At 39.1% G+C, this 18,708-nt stretch overlaps 1 protein-coding gene across 4 annotated transcripts in view; it reads right to left on the bottom strand.

The window, feature by feature from the left end:
- ZBTB46 (zinc finger and BTB domain containing 46) overlaps positions 1–17,070 on the bottom strand; it is a 168,328-nt gene extending 151,258 nt beyond the window's left edge. For 3 of the 4 annotated variants that reach the window (XM_027849743.1, XM_027849750.1, XM_027849730.1), the window contains exons 1-3: positions 16,849–17,070; positions 7,143–7,278; positions 2,380–2,497 (exon numbers count right to left, since the gene is read on the bottom strand). The gene's annotated coding sequence lies outside the window, so the exon portion shown is untranslated. Of the gene's footprint in view, positions 1–2,379; positions 2,498–7,142; positions 7,279–15,741; positions 15,844–16,848 lie in introns of those variants that run through there. The other variant, XM_027849736.1, reaches the window with a different exon arrangement.
- Positions 17,071–18,708: the final 1,638 nt, after the last annotated feature.

The raw sequence follows: 18,708 nt of genomic DNA, 5'->3' as shown, positions 1-18,708 counted from the left end.
AGGTAATCTACTGAACTTGACCTCCATCTTACATGAGTTCTTTTTCAGTTCTGAGTTAAGGTAAAATGATGGTTTAGGAAAGGTATACTTTTACACTTTGCTCTTGAACCTAAATTTCTTTTTCTCATCATTGCTTGCTACCCCTCCAAGTCACTTTATTTTGTATACACACTGTATTTACTTTTTTATGAACAAGTATCTCACTCAGTAGAACACAGGCTCTTTAAGGGCAAAGGTTGTCTACAAATGCTTATGCATTTGTATCACCAGCACATAGTACAGTGTCTGACACATAGTAGGCACTTAACAAATGCTTGCTAATTGATTGATCTTCCATTATTGCCTTACACTAAAGTGCCAGAGTGCAATAATCAGGCCTGTGCCATCTTGTCTTAATGGGTTTTGTGAGAAGTCTACCTTCTGCCTTAGTATTTGGGGAATGTCGACAGCATAAAAACATGCTCAGTTGTACTGAGATGGAGATGGAAGGGGAAGAACCTCTCACCTACCCAAAACCCACCCAGCCACCTTCATCAGTCAAATTTCTAGTATCCTCTTTATTAAACATAACTATATTGGCTAATCTAAGCTCTAGAGTAATGATGTTTTCATTACTGATTGTAAAATCTATTTTACTACAATTTCCCCTTCACCAGGAAGATTATACTACATACCTTTCAGTTTTAATCCTTATTATTAATTAGAACGGTGACATTAAAACAAACAAAAATGCATACCTCCAAATAAACTGATAGAATGTCAATTACAAAACTTTTTAGTTATGAAGTCTGAAATGTAAATTTCACTACCCTGTTACTGAAATACTAAAATTGTTTTGTGACAGAATTTCTTCTTAACATAAAGATTCCAATTTTAAGAACATAACATACTTACTTTTTTGCACAGGGGAAAGAGAAGCAAAGGTAAATTTAACTTGTGCTTTTGTTGAAAACCAGAAGTGAAACATTTCTTGTGTTAAAAAAGAAATCTTACTACATAGCTTCCTATAATTCATTAACTAGATTCAAATCTAACATTTTAAAAGATCATTTAAAGTTAAGTTGCTCAAGTAGGAGTTCTCAAGAACTTGGGAAAAAAAGACTAAAAATAATTATTTTTGTTCACAGAGGATTACATGGTTCCTTTTGAAAAAAAAATTAATTCCAGTCTCCTTGTTAGCAAAAAGCATACACAAAAATATTTTTATTAACAGGCAAAAAATACATTAACATTTTAATTTTCTTAATTACTATGTACATATGAAAGTTTAATAACAAATAGGTTATTTAATATTATTCTAATTGTGTTATGATACAAGCATGTAAAATATAGCCTAACATAAGGAATAAAATTGTGAGGTGTAAATATTATAAAATCATAAAAGCAGATTTATCTTGGAGTTAAATAATAGAGATTTTGGTTGCCTATATCATACTACTCTTCTAGATAATGCTAATACAGGGATTCTTAGCCTTACTTTGTGTCCTGGGGCCCTTTGGCAGTCTGGTGAAGCCTACGGACCCCTTCTCTGAATAATGCTTTAAATGCATAATATAAAATACCTAGGATTACAAAATAAACCAGTTATATTGAAATGAGTCACCAAAATATTTTTTAAAAATAAGTTCATGGCACACTAGATTAAGAACTCCAGTACAAAAGGGTACTGGATTTAGTGTTAGCTCTGCTATTAACTAGCTACATGACTTTAAGAAAATTACTTAATTCCTCTGTACCTGTTTTTTCATGTGTCAAATGAACACAACAATGCAGTCTCTAATTACTTCACAAACCTTTTCTATGAAAATGACTTGACATGAAGGCATTTTAAGAAGTTAAAAAGAATCATAGAAACATAAGGCATTTTTACTCTATTTATTTTGATTAGTTATTATATTTGAATTTGATTTTTGAACTACAGTTTCAGTTACTACAGAAGCAGTTGGAACTGCTTAATTCTTTTAGCTACTTCTCAAAAAAGAAAGGAGTGTTTTTAAGATACTTATGTTTAAAGACAGTTTTACTCCGTCACACTATCGTTCCACTATACTACTCAGCTTTATAGGCTGCCCGAAGGCTATCAGCAGACACAAAATATTATAGTATAGAAGTGGTTAAAATGGTGAGTGTTGTGAAAATTCCCACTATTATTTTTAAACTCCCTATAACATGACCTTCATGACATCAAAAGTTATGTCACATTACGAATTTCTATGAAGCTAAAAAACATAACAATAGAAGAAAAGACAATATGACAATTTAAAAATTTACCAATTTAGTCAACTTTTACCCAAACCTGAAACCCCAAAGCTAAGGTTATTTGTAATTCCTATTCTTGTCCTACTCTTCTAATAATTCAGGAAAAATCTTAAAACATACCAATGTTGAAAATTGTTTCTTTAGCTGTCTCAGTGTGTCACAGTAGTATAATACATTTTTTAATGCATCGAGGAAAAATGCTCCTACTAATAGTCTCTGAAGAGTTCTTCAAAATGTCCTGTAGTTGAAGAATAAAAATATATGATCTTAAAACTAAGCAAAGCTAAAACAATGAAAACAAAATATGTACTTATTTCCCTATCTTTTTAGAAAACAGAACATCAGCAAATACTCATGGAAAAATCTATAAACTTGTTAGTAGCTTTATCCATGTTCAATTAAAAATATTACACAGTACAGCATGAACAAGCACACTAATTTAACGATATCCTGTTAAATGCAAATATTTGCTACAGAACCCTTTCCCCCAAAAGAATTTTAATTCTACATGTTTAACTTCACCTTCAGGTAAATATATCAGATGTTTAATAAGCTCTCAGATAGTTTCAAACACATTTGTTTGTTAACTTCAGATACTTTTGAAAACATGGTCATCTCAAGTCATTCAGAATCAAACCAGTGAAGAAAGGCAGTCTTTCCAAGAGATCAGCTTGTGTGATGATAATAAAAACTACTTGTATATCTTTCAAATTAAAATAATTGTATTGTATTGCACTGTATTATGGCTATATATAGATATATATATAAATTATATGTAAATATATAAATCATGTTAAGTCTAATAACTTGCTGGAAAGAATTCATATTTTATACCGATTTTTCTTCTTATTATAGTTTCTAAAGAACAAGGAAAACTAAAACCATCACTCAAATAATGAGTTTCCTAATATTTTAGAAAAGAGATAAAGAAAGCAATGAAGTGTTCTTCAAAGGAGACACAAACATTTTTAAATAACACTAAAGATGTTACATGGCACTTTATAATTTAAACTGAGTTAAAACATGTTTTGTTGGGAAGGGGGTGGGGCATGACAGGAAGGAAAAACACAAGGATAGAAAACTAAAAACTGTGGTCAAACTATCTCAACCTTTTAGGACTGAGCACCTATTTTATTACAAAAATAAATTTATAGTATGTATTAGAAATCTCACAAACAGAGCCCCAAGACTTATATTTTAAATGCTGTAGTGTGCTTTGCATAGTCAGCATTTGTTAAATGTTCTTTGAAATGAGTTGAATCCACTGTGACAACCTGACAAGGAACTAGTTCAATTCAAAACATTTTTATTTAAATAACACTTTTCTTACTAAATAATTTCTCTTTCACTCTCGTACAACAGATATAATCCTTAAGGATTATAAATTGCTTATAGATACTGTGACAGCCCAAGTCCTTGAATGCATAATGTACCAATATAGAATCGAACCCTCTTCGAACAAATTTTCCTTTTCTGAATATCCTATTTCTTTTACATAACTATAATTCCCATCATAGATTCTCTTCTTTTCTATGATGTAAATATTATGCAGATTATTGGAGCTGCTTAATCTATATACAATATCAATAAATGAAGCGACTAAGTACTCTTCTTTAAAGAAGATAACATGGATAGTCACTATGGTCAAAATGTGTTAGAAAAAGTAGAATACAATAATGTACCTAGGACAGCTGAGAGATAGCGTAAGGAAAAGGAAACAACAATTGAGAAATACATGGACCAAATAATAGCTCCGGTCATGGTACTTGGGACCATTGTGTCATTGTACCACACTAGCTCACCTGAAAAAAGGAGGGAGCTTGAACTCTGGTCAAAGTTGGTAAGACATTTCTTCTCTAAGCCTGTATACATAGTTTAAGGACTATAACAACCTAAAGGGTCATCACCATGATATTTGAGAAGCTGAATACTTTTCTCTGAACCATCAAGTCCTGATTGTTGTCAAGAACTTTATGCAAGACTACATGGACTAATTATTAGCACAGTTAAAATTTCTGCATGTTCCTCTTGTGGTCTAGTGAATACAAAACTGAAAAATGAGTTACGAAATCTGACTGAGCTCCACCAATGATTTCCTATAAGACCATGAGCAAAGAAACTAATTCCTTTAATCACATGTTTCTCCATCTCTAAAATGGATGTTTCTTTTCTGATTCTTTCCTCCCAGATAATCTAAGTTTTCAAGATGATATTTAAGAAATGTCTTTGAAATGCTTAGATTAAAGGGTGCCATGGAATATCCAAATAAACTACAGTGTGTGAATGGAATGGAATATTACCATGAGAAATTATGAACATGAGGAATTCAAAGATATATGTGAAAATATAACTAAAATGATGTAGAGTGTTGAAGACAGACCCAAATGACCAATACACACACTATGTCTCTACATAGAGACAATATGTAGAAGATAATGTCAACAGTAATAAAAGTATGTTAAATATATAATGGGGCAGTTAGGTGGCATGGTGCATTGAATGCCAGGCCTGAAGTCAGGAAGATCCGAGTTCAAATGTGAGGCCTCAGACACTTACTAGATGTGTGACCCTGGGCAAGTCACTTCATCCTGTTTGACTCAGTTTTCTCATCTATAAAATAAGCTGAACAAGGAAATGTCAAACCACTCCAGTATCTTTGCCAAGAAAACCCCAAATGGGGTCACAAAGAGTTTGACACAACTGAAACAACTGGACAACAACAACAAAATATATAATGATTTTTACTATATTGTTAAGGTTAATATACACATCTTTTGTTTCTTTTACAAATTTATTTTTTTAAAAGGTATGTAGTAATAAGTTATCTATGCAATGTCAAGAAAACTAGAAAAAGACCTCCAATAAGTTGAGTGTATCTGCTGCGAAAAATTCAAAGATCATGGATTAGAGTTCTACAACATGGCCAGGTATGAATGGATTACAATTTGCAAAGATGGAGAAAGTACCACATTGATGAGATTGTTGGTTGACAAGTTGGGGAAGTTTAGCTTGGAAAAGAAAGAGTTGGGGGGATGAGGGTGGGAGGCAGGAAGGGCATGAAAGCTATTTTCGTAAGAAGGGTTGACAGGTGAAACCGATTTGGGCTTTTTGGCTCCAGGTGACTGAACCAGGAGCAATGGGTGGAAGTTGCAAACAGGCAAATTTGATGTCAGGAAAAACTTCCTTACAGGCAGAGATATTTGAAAGTAGAATGGGATGCCTCACTAAGTAATGGATTAGAAATCTTCAAACAAAGGCTGGAGGAGCACTTGTCAGGTAATTTAAATTCAGTTTTGTAGTAGAGTAGGAAGAAATTCTGTTTTTTTGTTTTGGTTTGGTGAGGCAATTGGGGTTAAGTGACTTGCCCAGGGTCACACAGCTAGTAAGTGTCAAGTGTCTGAGGGCAGATTTGAACTCAGGTCCTCCTAACTCCAAGGCTAGAGCTCTATCCACTGCACCACCTAGCTGCCCCTAAGAAATTCTAATTTTATAATGTTTTAAAATTTTATTTTAGATTTGGAACTGTGCCCAAAGAGCTATAAATCTGTGCATACCCTTTGACCCAGCAATACCACTACTAGGTCTGTATCCCAAAGATTAAAAAAAAAACAGGAAAAGGACTCATATGTACAAAATATTTACAGCAGTTCTTTCTGTGGTGGCAAAGAACTGGACATTGAGGGGATGCCTATCAATTGGGAAATGGATGAACAAGTTGTGGCACATGATTGTAATGGAATATTATTGTGCTAGAAGAAATAATGAGCAGGATGCTTTCAGAAAAACCTGGAAAACTGATGCAGACTGGTGATGAACTGATACAGAGTGAAGTGAAGAGAGCATTGTACATGGTAACAGCAATAGTGTAAAATGATCAACTGTGGATGACTTAGCTATTCTCAGCAATACAATGATCCAAGACACTCCAAAAGACTCATAATGAAAAATGCTATCCACCTCCAGTGAAAGAACTGATAGAGTCCAAATGCAAATTAAAGCATACTATTTTTCGTGTGTGTGTGTGTGTGTGTGTGTGTGTGTGTGTGTGTGTTGTGGGGAGGTCTGTGTTTTCTTTCACAACATGCCTAATAGGGAAATATGTTTTGCATGATTGCACACATATAACCTATATAAAACTGCTCACCTTTTCAGGGAGGGAGGAGGGGAGGGTGGGAGAAGATGGAGGCAGGGAAAGAATTTGGAACTCAAAATTTAAAAAAATCAAATATTAAAAATTCTTCGTACATGTAATTGTAAAAAATAATAAAATATTATTCCAAAAAATGTTCATTTTAGGGAAGAATCTGATTAATTCATTTAAATCAATGACTCTATCCTAATAATACAAACTAACACAGACCTTCTCTAACCCTAACCTTTCTTCTATCCTGGTCTAGATTTCTCAATCTACAGGACGCAATAATTCAGGTACCCTATCTAAAACTGAATATGTTAAAAAGACAGCTAATTTTTCTATCAAGTTGCCTCACTCTTGTCACTGGCACCCCTATCCTTCCATTTGATTTCCATGAAATCAATGACAACTTTTCTCTTTCACTCTCACACTGTCCACCATTAAGTTCTGCTCATTTTTTGCCTAAAATTTGTCAGATCTTCCCCATTCTTTTCATTTTCCAAGTTTTAGCCTAGCTCCTAAACATCAGAGGCCTGACCTAGACTATAACCTTTTTGCCAACTCTCCTACCACATTCTATGTATGGATGGATTTAAGAACAATTTTCCTCTAAATCTATTCTGTTATTATTTCCCTTTTCAGAGCCTTAAAGTGGCTTCTTGGACGAATCTGGGGTTCTGCCCCAGAAGGAAATGTTAAGACATACAAGATGTAAATAGATAACAGCATATTACTAAGAATGACTTACTTGGTATGAAATGAGGCAGTCTGCTGAAGTGGTAAGAACACTCAACTTGGAATCAGGAGACCTGGATTCAGCTCTGATATTTGCCAATGGTCACATAGCTAGTAGATCCCTTAACTTCTTTGAGCCTCAGTTTCATCTGTAAAATGAAAGGGTTGTACACTAGATGATCCCTCAAGTCATTTTTCAGTTCTAATGGTCTGTGATCCTATGATCTGTAAGGTGGGAAAAAGACAACTATGACCATAAAAGGAGATAGGAAAATCATATAGTGAATGAAAGAAAACAAATAGTCAGCCCAAGTGCTACCCTTGCAGCCAAAGATATTAAGAAAAGGAACAAGTTCCCTAGCTGGTAGGGAGCAGCCTCTACGGAATACTCAGGAAAGACAGGGACAAAAATTATAGAAGATGAGAAATCAGGAATGGGTTACCATCTGAACTGGTGAAAGGAATACCTACACAGATGAAAATCACTGCAAATTATACAAACATTTAATGTCTTCTATTACCTACACTTTATACAGAAGTATCAGGCTATATAATTGGTCTCATCTTACCCAACTCCTTCATCTCCCACTACACACACCATAGCCACTCTCTTTAAGAGTAACACGCAATAACCTTCTAATTGGCCTCCCTCCTTAAGTCTCTTCCCATTCCAAGCCATCCTCCACTCAACTGTCAAATTGATATTCCTAAAGCATAGAGCTGTTCCTAGAGCATTGCTCTCTGCTCAGACTTCAGTGGCTTCCTATTACCCTCCAGGTTCAAAAAAAAGGTCCTCTGTTTGACATTTAAAGCCCTTTACACTCTGGCCCCTTGCTACCTTTCCAGTCTTCTTACACTCTTCTCCCCTCAACACATTCTACAATCCAGCTTCATTGGTCTACTTTGCTGTTCCTCACACATAACACTCTATCTCCCAATTCTGTTCTTTTGTACTGGCTGTCCCCTATCCCTGGAATGCACTCTCCACTCACATTTAGCTCCTACCTTCCCTGGATTCCTTAAAGACTCAGCTGAAATCCCACCCTCTGCAAATCTTTCCTGGTCCGCTCTGCTGCAAATGCCTTCCCTCTGAGCTAACTTTCCATAAATTTTGTATAAATTTTCTAAGTCCATAGGCATTTACATGCTGTCTTCCAATGTGAGTGCCTTGAGATCAGGGACAGATTTTTGCATTTCTTTGCAATTTCTTTGCAATTTTTCATTCTTTGCATCTCTCAGTATTTAGCACAGTGCCTAGACCACAATTAAGTGTTCAATAACTGCTTACTGAGTATAAGAACTATGTGCCTTCTTCTACCTCCAAATCACTGACACATCATTCTTCTTGATTAGAATGGTTTCACCATTTCTCTGACACCAGTTTTCCAAAAAAATATTTAAGAATAACTTCCTCTGTGAAATTTTTTTAGATTAATTCCTCTTGGTTCTAACTGCAACACTTAGAGAACCCTTTGCCTTGTCCATTATTTTCCCTGCTTTGATTACATATATAATCTCTAAGCAGCTAGAGTTGAATTTATGTGTAAACATATAGCCACATGCTTTTACACATGTGTATATTCTTGTCACTTCTGCATGTATATCAACTTGGATTTATCCTGTTTCCTCTTTTAGGTCATAAGCTTCTTAAAGGCAATGACCAATTCTTCAAATTCCTTTGTTAAGTCACCACATCATCTAATACAGAGATCTCTAAGTAGTAGATTCTCAATAAACAATGTTGACAGGTCTGTATAAACATCTTGCTCATCAACATACGTAAGAGCATTTTTTCTTTTTGCTACTCTTACCTTGAGATCCCATTCTAAAGGGAAAACATACATACCTAAATAATGACAGTATTGCCTTGCTATGCTTCAATCTTTCTGGGTATGTTGTGGGGACTACCTTTTAGGTAAAACTACCTTATAAGTTAAGTCAACAAGCATTTATTAAGTGCCTATTTTGTGCCAGACTTTATGCTACATGTTGGGGATACAAAGAAAGGTTTAAAAAAAAAAAGTAGTTCCTGCTCTCAAGGAGCTCACAGTCTAATGGGGGAAACAGCATGCAATTAACTGTATACAAACAAGATATACATAAGGATAAATTGGAGATTATCTCTGAGAGAAGGCACCAAGATTAAGAAAGACTGAGAAATGCTTCTTGCATCAGATGGGACTTTAGCTGAGATCTGAAGGCAGTCAGGAGGCAGATATGAACAGGAAGAAGTCCAAACATGGAGGAAAAATTGGAGAATGAAGTGTACATGAAGTGTAGAGAAGGAGTATCTTGAGTAAGGAACATCAAGGATGCCAGTGTCACTGGATCACAAAGTATATAGAGGGAAGTAAGGTATAATTAGACTGGAAAGAGGCCAGGTTATGAAGGTTATGTTCTTGGAGGAAATAGGAGGACAATGGAGTTTACTGAATGGGAAGAGGGAAATATGGTCAGATATGTATTTTAGAAAGATCAATTTGACAACTGAGGGGAGGATGGACTAGATGGGGGAGAGATCTGAGGCAGAGAGACCAACCATCAGGCTACTGAAATAAACTAGGCTTGAAACAATGAAGGCTTGCACCAGGGTGATGGCAGTGTCAGAAAAGAGAAGGGGTACATAGGAGAGATGGTATTTCAGTAATTAAACCCCCTTTAATGGATACAAGACAGTCTTAGATCGAATTCAGCTCTACAGAAAATAGTGTTATATTGGATCTCCAAGTGTATAATAAGTACTGTGGTGAAGACAAATATGTACTGTTATGCAAAATAATTTTTATAATAATTGCGAAATAAATAGAACTATGGGGATGAAAAGATCAGGGATTGTAGTGTTTTATAAACAAAAACTATTTCTCTACCCTACCTCTATACAAAAATTAAAAATTATTCATGCATATAGGACGATTTCTGCATAATTTTATGCTATGGCCAGAAAAAATGAATTCTCATCAAACTATAGTTGCATTTAGTGACATGATGCTGTCTGAAAACAATTCAAGAGAAATAGAGGAAATACACTTTCTTCTGTGATTATTTCAAACAATGATTAAGTGTGCTCCTTTAGTATTAGGAAAATTGCTACTTTATAACTGATTTTTTGCATACTACACCATAAGATCTTTATGTGTATGAACATATTGAAAACTATCATTACCTTTTCCTATTAAGAATGCATCTGATATTCTATTTTGAAACCATTATTAAAATAAAACTTCATAAATGAGTAATTTAAAAAATTTGCTTCTGCCAAAGTTACTAATGATCTCTTAATTGCTAAATCTAATGGCCTTCCCCAATCCTCATCCTCCTTGACTTCTCAGAAGCCTTTGACACTGATGATCACCCTCTTCTCTCCGATACCTTCTTCACTTAGGTTTTCATGACATTATTTGATCCTGGTTCACCTCCTACATATCTATCTGTTCCTTCTCAGTCTCCTTTGCTGGATCTTCATCTCAGTAATACCCAATACCTGTGGGTACCCCCACAAGGTTCTGTCCCGGGTCGTCTTTTTTTTCTTCCTCTATACTATTTCACATGGCAATCTCATAAGTTCCCATGGATTCAACTTTGCTAATAATTCTCAAATTTACTTATCTAGCCCTAATCTCTCTGTTGACCTCCAGTCTCCCATCTCCAACTACTTACTGTCCATCTTAAATTGGATGTTGTATAGACATCTTAAACTCAACATAACAAAAATTGCATTATCTTCCCTCTCTCTCAACCTAACTTCCTTATTACTGTCCATGATACCACCAGTTTCCCAGCCATCAGGCTTGCAAACAAGGTATCATCCTTAACTCCTCATTCTTTTTAATCCCCTATATACAATCTGTTGCCAAGGCCTTACTATTTTACCTTTATAACATGTCTCACATATACCCCCTTCTCTCCTCTGACACTGCTACCACCCTAGAAAAGGCCCTCATCATGTCACACCTGGACTATTGCAAGAGCTTGCTAGTTGATCTCCTTGCCACAAGTCTCTCTCCACTCCAGGCCCGTGCTCCACTTAGCCTTCAAACTGACTTAAAGAGAGGATCTGAATGTCTTCTCTTTGGTTATCCCACAAGCCTAAAAGGCTCTCCATTTTCTGCTCCAGCTATTGACTTTCCCGGCTTTCTTTTAGACTCAACTAAGACCACATATTTTACTGGAAGCCTTCCCCTGTTAATTATTTCCTATTTAACCTGCTGATAGCTTACTTTGTATATATGGATTTACATATTATCTCCCCCATTAGATTGTAAGCTCCTTGAATGCAGGGACTGTTTTGCCTCTTTTTTGTATCCCTAGAGCTTAGCACATTGCAGACACTTAATAAATGTTTACTAATTTGTTGTATCACATCTTACCCCCATTCAATAAATTCTTTTGTTGTTGTTCAGTCATTTCAGTCGTGTCCAATTCTTTGTGACCCCATTTGAGGTTTTCTTGGCTAGATACTGGAGTGGTTTGCTATTTTCTTCTCCTGCTCATTTTACAGATGAGGAACTGAGGCAAACAGGGTTAAATGACTTGCTGAAGGTCACCCAGTACCTGTGGTCACATTTGAACTCAGGAAGATGAGTCCTCTAGAACTCTAGATCCAACATTCTATCCACTGCACCACCGACCTACTCCAATAAATTCTAGCTGCTTTCTATTGCCTCCAGGATAAAAATTAAAGTCCTCTGGCATTTAAAGCCATTTACAACCTTCACCCTTTCTGTCTAGTTTTCTTACACTTTACTCTCCTCCACACACACTACAATTCAACTCCATTAGCCTCCTTGCTGTTCTCCACACAAGACACTCCATCCTCGAACTTGAAGTATTTTCACTGGCTTCTCCTCATGCCTGGAATTCTCTCCTTTATCTCTATCTGCTGCCTTCCCCAGCTTCCTTCAGGTTCCAGCTAAAATCCCACTTTCCACAAGAAGCCTTTCTTGATCTTCTTTAATCCTATGGCCTTCTCTATGATGATCATCTCCAATTTATCCTGTCTATAGCTTGTTTATACATAATTCTTTGTATGTTGTTTTCCCCATTAGACTGTGAGCTCCTTGAGAGCAAGCTGGCTGCCTGATGGATTGGTCTGATGTGACTCACAAGACAGATTTAATTTTTTGATAAAAGAACATTATCACAGTTACCTCTGATGGCAAATAAATGATTAGCATCGTACCTTCAACTTGCAATAGGCTTTGAAATTTAACACATCTATTCAATCAATCAATAAATACTTATTAAACACTTAAACATTTATTAAGCACTATGCTAAGGGCTAGAGATACAAAGAAAGGCAAAGGAGCTCTCAAAGAGATGACAGTTTAATGGATGAGACAACATACAAATAAGCATACACAAACCTAGCCAGAAACCCACATTAGAAAAAGATATTTCAAGATGATTTTTATTTAGATATAGTGTACTTCTTCCCTAAACTACCTTATATCTAGTTGTACCTATAATGTGTATGCTTTCTATATGTACATATTGTATCTCCCATTAGAAAGTAAGCTCCTTGAGGTCTCCCTCAAGGACCTCAAGGATCGTTTCATGTTTGTCTTTGTATCCCTACTGCTCAGCATAAAGTGCCTGGCATATAGTATGCACTTAATAAACTCCTGCTGACTAATTACAGGTCAAAATGATAATCTTTACAGTTATTCAACCATATATACAAATACACACACATACACACACACATATACACACTTAAAGGAACACCTGGGTAATACCTAATTGCAAAATTGGTTGATTTCACTCTTTAGTTTCCTCATTTACCATAATCTTCTTAGGAACTTTTCATATTTTCTTACTATGCCTTTTGCCAGTCATGGAAAACATTGTGGGGCATTTTCTGTCATTGCTAATGAGTAATACCATATAAAACCTTTTCATCAAGAACATGGGAATGATCAATGCTTTGGGTTACATGATAAACCAGTATTTAAGATGCAATACAAAAAAGAAACATCATTAGTCTTTTCTTTAAAATCCTCAGGTTTTTTCTGGTGCAAATTTTATTGCCTGTACTGGGCACACTAAAGCAAAGGACTCTAGGGAACTACAACTGGAGTAAAGGACAACAATTAGAAGTGAAGAAAGCATTTCAGAGATTTAAAACCAAGTCCTCTTCCCTTAAAATGTGTACTTAAAAGAATGTTCACTTATCCCTCATTTAGACCATTAAAAATAAATATTTAGCAGTAAAGAAAGATTATTGGGGTCTGGGGAAAGAGACAGGAACAGCATCCTAAACAATCTATCATCACTGTACAATTTATTAAAATATATCCTAAGAAAGGGCAGGAAGAAAAATATGATTTGTTATATAATATCTCTGGATTTAAAAATGAAATGTGAATTGGGGAAGAACTTGCACTTAGCAAAAAACGGAAAAAAATTTAAGGTATATGTAGGCTCAAACAAGAACAAATGCAGAATTCTAAAGCAAGTAGGGGAAGGCTTTTAAAGTACACATAACTTATTTTAACCCAATAGAAGAAGAAGATGATGTCAATCAAATGGAAATTGTTTTCATTTATAAAGTCACAGCAAGTAATAACTTTATCAAGTTTATGGGCATTTCAGGATTTTTTTCCCCTCTACTTAACATTCATTAAACTCATTTTCCTAAGCTTACAGCTGTCATAAAAACCCTTTGAAAAGACCAAGTACAACCGTCCCAGAAACACAGACCACAGGGACAACCTGGCCCAATTTCTCTTTACATTTGAAAAAGCCAGTTAAAGGACAATATTCAAAGTTCAGATTATGAAATTGTAAACCTGTTTATTAACACTTGTAAATAAGTTATTTGCTAACATTGAAACAAGGTACCCAAAATTAATCCAATTTTAAAATATTCAAGAAGTTTCAAGATTTACATAGAGTAGACTCCTTTTATAAAATTATTTAAGGTACAAGAATCACACCCATGTTACAGGCACTCATTACTGGTGAGAAAGACACACTATATGTTACTATGGACACCAGAGACAAGATTTGACCCAAAGTATAAATGAATCAGTGATATAATGAGGTTGTTTCATAACTGCAGAGGGTGGGGGAATTCACTACATAAGGATAAACAGCATTTACATCTATCAAAAAGAACATGGAATTAACTGAGGTGTAAGCTTGAGGAAACAACATATCAGAACACTTAAAAAAGACTAAAAATGTTCAATTAAAAAGCTTATCAAAACAAAATTCTAATTTTCATGAACAGGTAAAATGAGAGTTCTTGTAAACAGAAATCTAAGTTTTTCTTTGTAGTTCTCAGGCTGGCCCACTGGGTAATAGGTTCTACATTAGGTTTCAATCCCCAAATACCTCAGTGATAGTTCTTTACCACATTTACTATGCTATGACTGCAACCCATTTTACAAAAGATACCAAAATAATTACAAAACTTTTCATTGAAAAATGTTCACATTTCTATTTGTTACAGTAAATGAAGTATATGGCCACAGTGCAGGTAAACTGTTAAATCATACAGTAATTACAAAGATTTGATACTTCTCAGTATCTTTTGATCCAGGACAATCCATAAAGTTATCAAATTGAAGAACTCTTCTGCAACAAGATACTTTTTTTTGTTTCACTGCTACTATGAAATCTTTACTGTAATTACTCTTTATGAATAAAAGATATTTCCCATTCTTAGAGAAAATGCCTTACATAAACCAACAATAAAGGCTGAGATGCTTAAGTAGAAAGTGAACCTATAATAACTCTTTTAAAAAACTGGAAGTTAGATATTACAATAAATCAAATATAAAACAACTGATACAATTAAAATGCAAGTCAGAACTTTAGTACAGGTGTCTGCTCAGTGTTGTTTGCAAAACATGTTTTCTAATTAGCATTTCTTTAAACAATGCTGATAATAATCTTGTCACCATGCTGAATGTGAATCACTGAGATTGTAAAACAGAAAAGCATGAGGAAATTCTCTGCTAATCTCCATTAAACTTTCTTTTGTTTATATTTCCTTATCAAGCGTCAAAAGCATTTTTTCCTATAACATTCAGATTTCATTGGAGTACAGCTACTGGCAGGTTGTGTGTGTGTGGTGTATTAACCAGACAAGATACTAAATTTGTGAGGGTAAAAAAAAAAACTAGAAATTTTTCTAGACCTGAAAATTCAGCTTCATTCCCTGTCATCTGGGATTGAGTTATCAGACACTTACTTGTATTACTTTGTGAAACTGACATGTCTATTTACAGGGAGACAAAGCCAACCCAGCATTACAAACCCTTATTTTGCAAACACACCTTCAAGTCCAATCCTTCCTCTTCTCTCCTTACAGAACATGCCTTTGGGGTGGCAAGGGGTGAGAAGGGAAAGCTACCCCCACTGAATCTATTACCCAACATATAAAGAAATCTCAGCCCTTTTGGTTAAGTCTCACATTCAATTAGCTGCCTCACCAAAGAAGAGAGAAATGATCTTGCAGTTTTGTTCTAGGGTCACTTCTTCCCCCATTTCAGCCTGTAATTAAAATGGAGGCAAGGCCAGGCGATCTGTGTCTGGCTTTAGGGGGAGACAATAACCCAAAACAGGCCTGAGAGAGAGAAAGAAATACACAAGCTTCTCTGTATTACCTCATCCCCTTTTTCCAGGCAGTTTTGAGACATAGACTCTTCTGAAACTCTTGGTGCAACTTGCCTATAGGCTGCGTTTTGGGGGAAGAATTTTAATTCTGGGGTTTGGGTAGAAGCCTCTCATGGGCAGTGGGAGCTACTAAAATGCCCCTTGTCTCCTCTTCCTAGAGCTGGGTGTTGACGCAGCAGAAATTACCGGCTGGAAAATTCCCCTTTTGGAGGTTACAGGGAGGAGGGAAGGAGGAGGAGGAGGCACAAGGGGAGGGAGGGGGTGTGGGGTTAAACCCTGGCACACACCAGACTTACCTCGCTTCAGTAACAGCCCTCCTCCAAATCCAGAGTCTCCGTGTCCGCCCGCCCCCGCCCCTCCAGTACAACACGAACACCCCCCAACACACACACACACGCTTCCACTCTCACAGACATCCTCCAACTTCCCTCCCCCCGCAGCCCCGAGAGCTGGTGGTTCTTGCCCGGTGGCCCCAGGGGGTTCAAAGCGGTTCAGGGAGAGGTGTTGCCAGGGTATAAAATGGGAGTGAGGCGCCGTCAGACCTGGTGGCAGAGAAGGGGAAAAAGAAGGGAGGGAGGGAGGGGAATCACGGTGCCTTCCAACCACCCCCTACGCTAGCCCGGAGGAGTGAGAGACAACTGCCACCCGCTGCCACCCGCTGCCACCCCCGCCGGGCGCAATTGAGGGAGGGGGCACAGGACAGACCCGGAGGCACGGACGCTAACCCCCCTCCGCCCCGGCCCTGCCCGCGGGGCGCGGGGCAAAGCCGGGAGAGGGGGCAAAGGCGACTGCGGCTGCCGCCGCGGCGGGGTCGTCTCAGGGCAGCCGGTGCCTGTCACCCCTAGCCCCGGCCGGCCCGGGGTCCTCTACTCCGCCGCCGCAGCCGCCCGGCCACAGGGGGCGCCCCGCGCACGGGGGCGCGGGGTCCTTCGCTCCGGGCGCCGGAGCCCTGGGGGAATCCTCGGGGCTGGCGGGGAGCGGGGTCAGGTGAGCCGGACAGAGGGGAGTCCCCGGCTCGGGAGCGGAGCGGAGGCGAGGGCAGGCGCCGGGCTGGGCCGGGCCGGAGCGGACAATGAGCAGCCGGGCTCGCCGCTTACCTGTTACCCCATGGGGCGGGGGGAGGCAGGGAGCGAGGGCGGCCGCCGGAGGAGGAGAAGGATGAGAAGGAGGAGCGGGAGCCGCGGCCGGCAGACCCTCGTCCAGCCAGAAGCCCTTTTCTTCGGCCCCTGCCCCTGACCGTCGCCCCCGGAATCCCGGTGCCGGGTCCGAGTCGCCTCCAGAGCTCCTCTAGCTCGCTCCGCTCTCAGTCAGTCCGTCAGTCAGACCCGCTCCAGCGCGCCCCCGCTCAGCCTCGCGCGCCCCCGGCTGGCTCCGCCACCCCCCCCTTCACACACGCCCCCTGCCTCGCGCGCGCCCGCGAAAGGCGCCGGGCAAGCGCTAGCGGTCTCTGACCCCGCCCCCCGGCGCGCGCCCGGCCGCTTTTGATTGGCCCCTTTCCGCTCCTTTTCTTCTTCGACCACCCTTTTTAAGCTCCGCCCCTCCAGCCCCTGCTCCCTAGCCCCGCCCCCGTCCCTACGCCCCCCTGCTGTGGTGTGTCTCCTCTCTGCTTCTAGGTGCGGGGCTGGGGGAGGGGTAACGTGGAGGGGCCAGTGTTCTGGAGGTTTGGGTTCGGGTCTCCTCCGCCCCTCTAGCTGGGTGGCTGGACAGCGGAAGTGAGGGCTAGAGAACGCTGGGCATTGTGGGAAGCGCCCCCTTCCCTGGTTTGGGGGGGAGCTTCAGGGGTCGTGGGGGGTGGCCAGTTTGAGAGAATGTAGGTGGTACAGGGTCCGGCCTCGGGGCTGCTGATTCCCTCTAACACTCCACCTAACGCTCTCGCATTCCCAACCTGAGGCTCCGCACGGGGTTCACCTGTCCCCTAGCTTTGGGGGTGCACCCCTCTCCCAAGGGCTGCTTTCTCTATAATGACATCTGGCAGGGGGACCTCTGAGGACCTGAGGGGAAGTGGAGTCCAGCCTCCTGAGGATGCGCTGCGGGCTTGGGTAGAGAGCTGGACCTGAGAGCTCTCTATCCACCCGTCTACCGGCAGGATGCGGCTGTCTCTGGCCTTGCGTTTGTCTATATTTTCTTTGCTTCGGGGTCCTTGGAACCAGATCTGTAAACATAGAACAGGAGGGACTTGCAGGAGCAGGGACAGGAGCAGGGGCTGGGGCAGGGGCAGGGGCGTGGAGGGGAACTCGTTATGGGAAAGTTGGAGGAAAAAGCATTAGCCCAGCCCCTTTCCTTGGTTCGGGGCTTTTCCAACAAGTTGGTTCAGCACGTGTTTTCTAGGCTCGTTCCCAGCCTGAAAGATTTTACTTTGGTGTTTTTGTCGGATTGGTTTTTCTTTTGGGGGGGCGGGGAAGGGGGCGGCACGTGGGTAAGTTCTGAACACTATCAGTCGCTTCTGAATTCTAGTTTCTGAAATCTGTTTGCTGATTTCTTTACCGGTTTCGTGCATCCTTAGTCTGTCTGTGTACATTTGATCTTTTCCCTTAGTGCTGCGAACTAGCCAAACTTCTAAAGTTTCCAATTCCTCCTGTTGCTAATACTTGGTCACTGTCAAAGTTTAGGAAGAAAATATTTTAAAAGCCATGAAATTGGGAACATTTTACTCAGCACAACTAAAAAATAAAATCTCCACCTCCCTAAAGGAACTTTCTATTATTGGCACATTAAAGAATTGCTAGTGTTGCTATTTGGCATTAAGGGTTTTCTGTTTCTTTTATCTTAACTCCAGAAAATTAAGTGAGAAGTATTCGAAGTCCTCTAGTGATTCTGAAATGACTTATTTTTTCATGCACCAGATGTGGTTATAGGTCTGGGGCTTTTCTGGGTACAAACCGCACAGTGTGAGTAAGAGGTTATGCTTTGGAATTGGATTACCATCCTCCCTCCCATACCCCCTTTTAGTAGTGATA

This window comes from Vombatus ursinus, unplaced genomic scaffold (genome assembly GCF_900497805.2).
Source record: "Vombatus ursinus unplaced genomic scaffold, bare-nosed wombat genome assembly UNPS02000580.1, whole genome shotgun sequence".
In the NCBI taxonomy this organism is placed as follows: domain Eukaryota; kingdom Metazoa; phylum Chordata; class Mammalia; order Diprotodontia; family Vombatidae; genus Vombatus; species Vombatus ursinus.
This window is presented reverse-complemented; position numbering and strand designations above follow the sequence as displayed.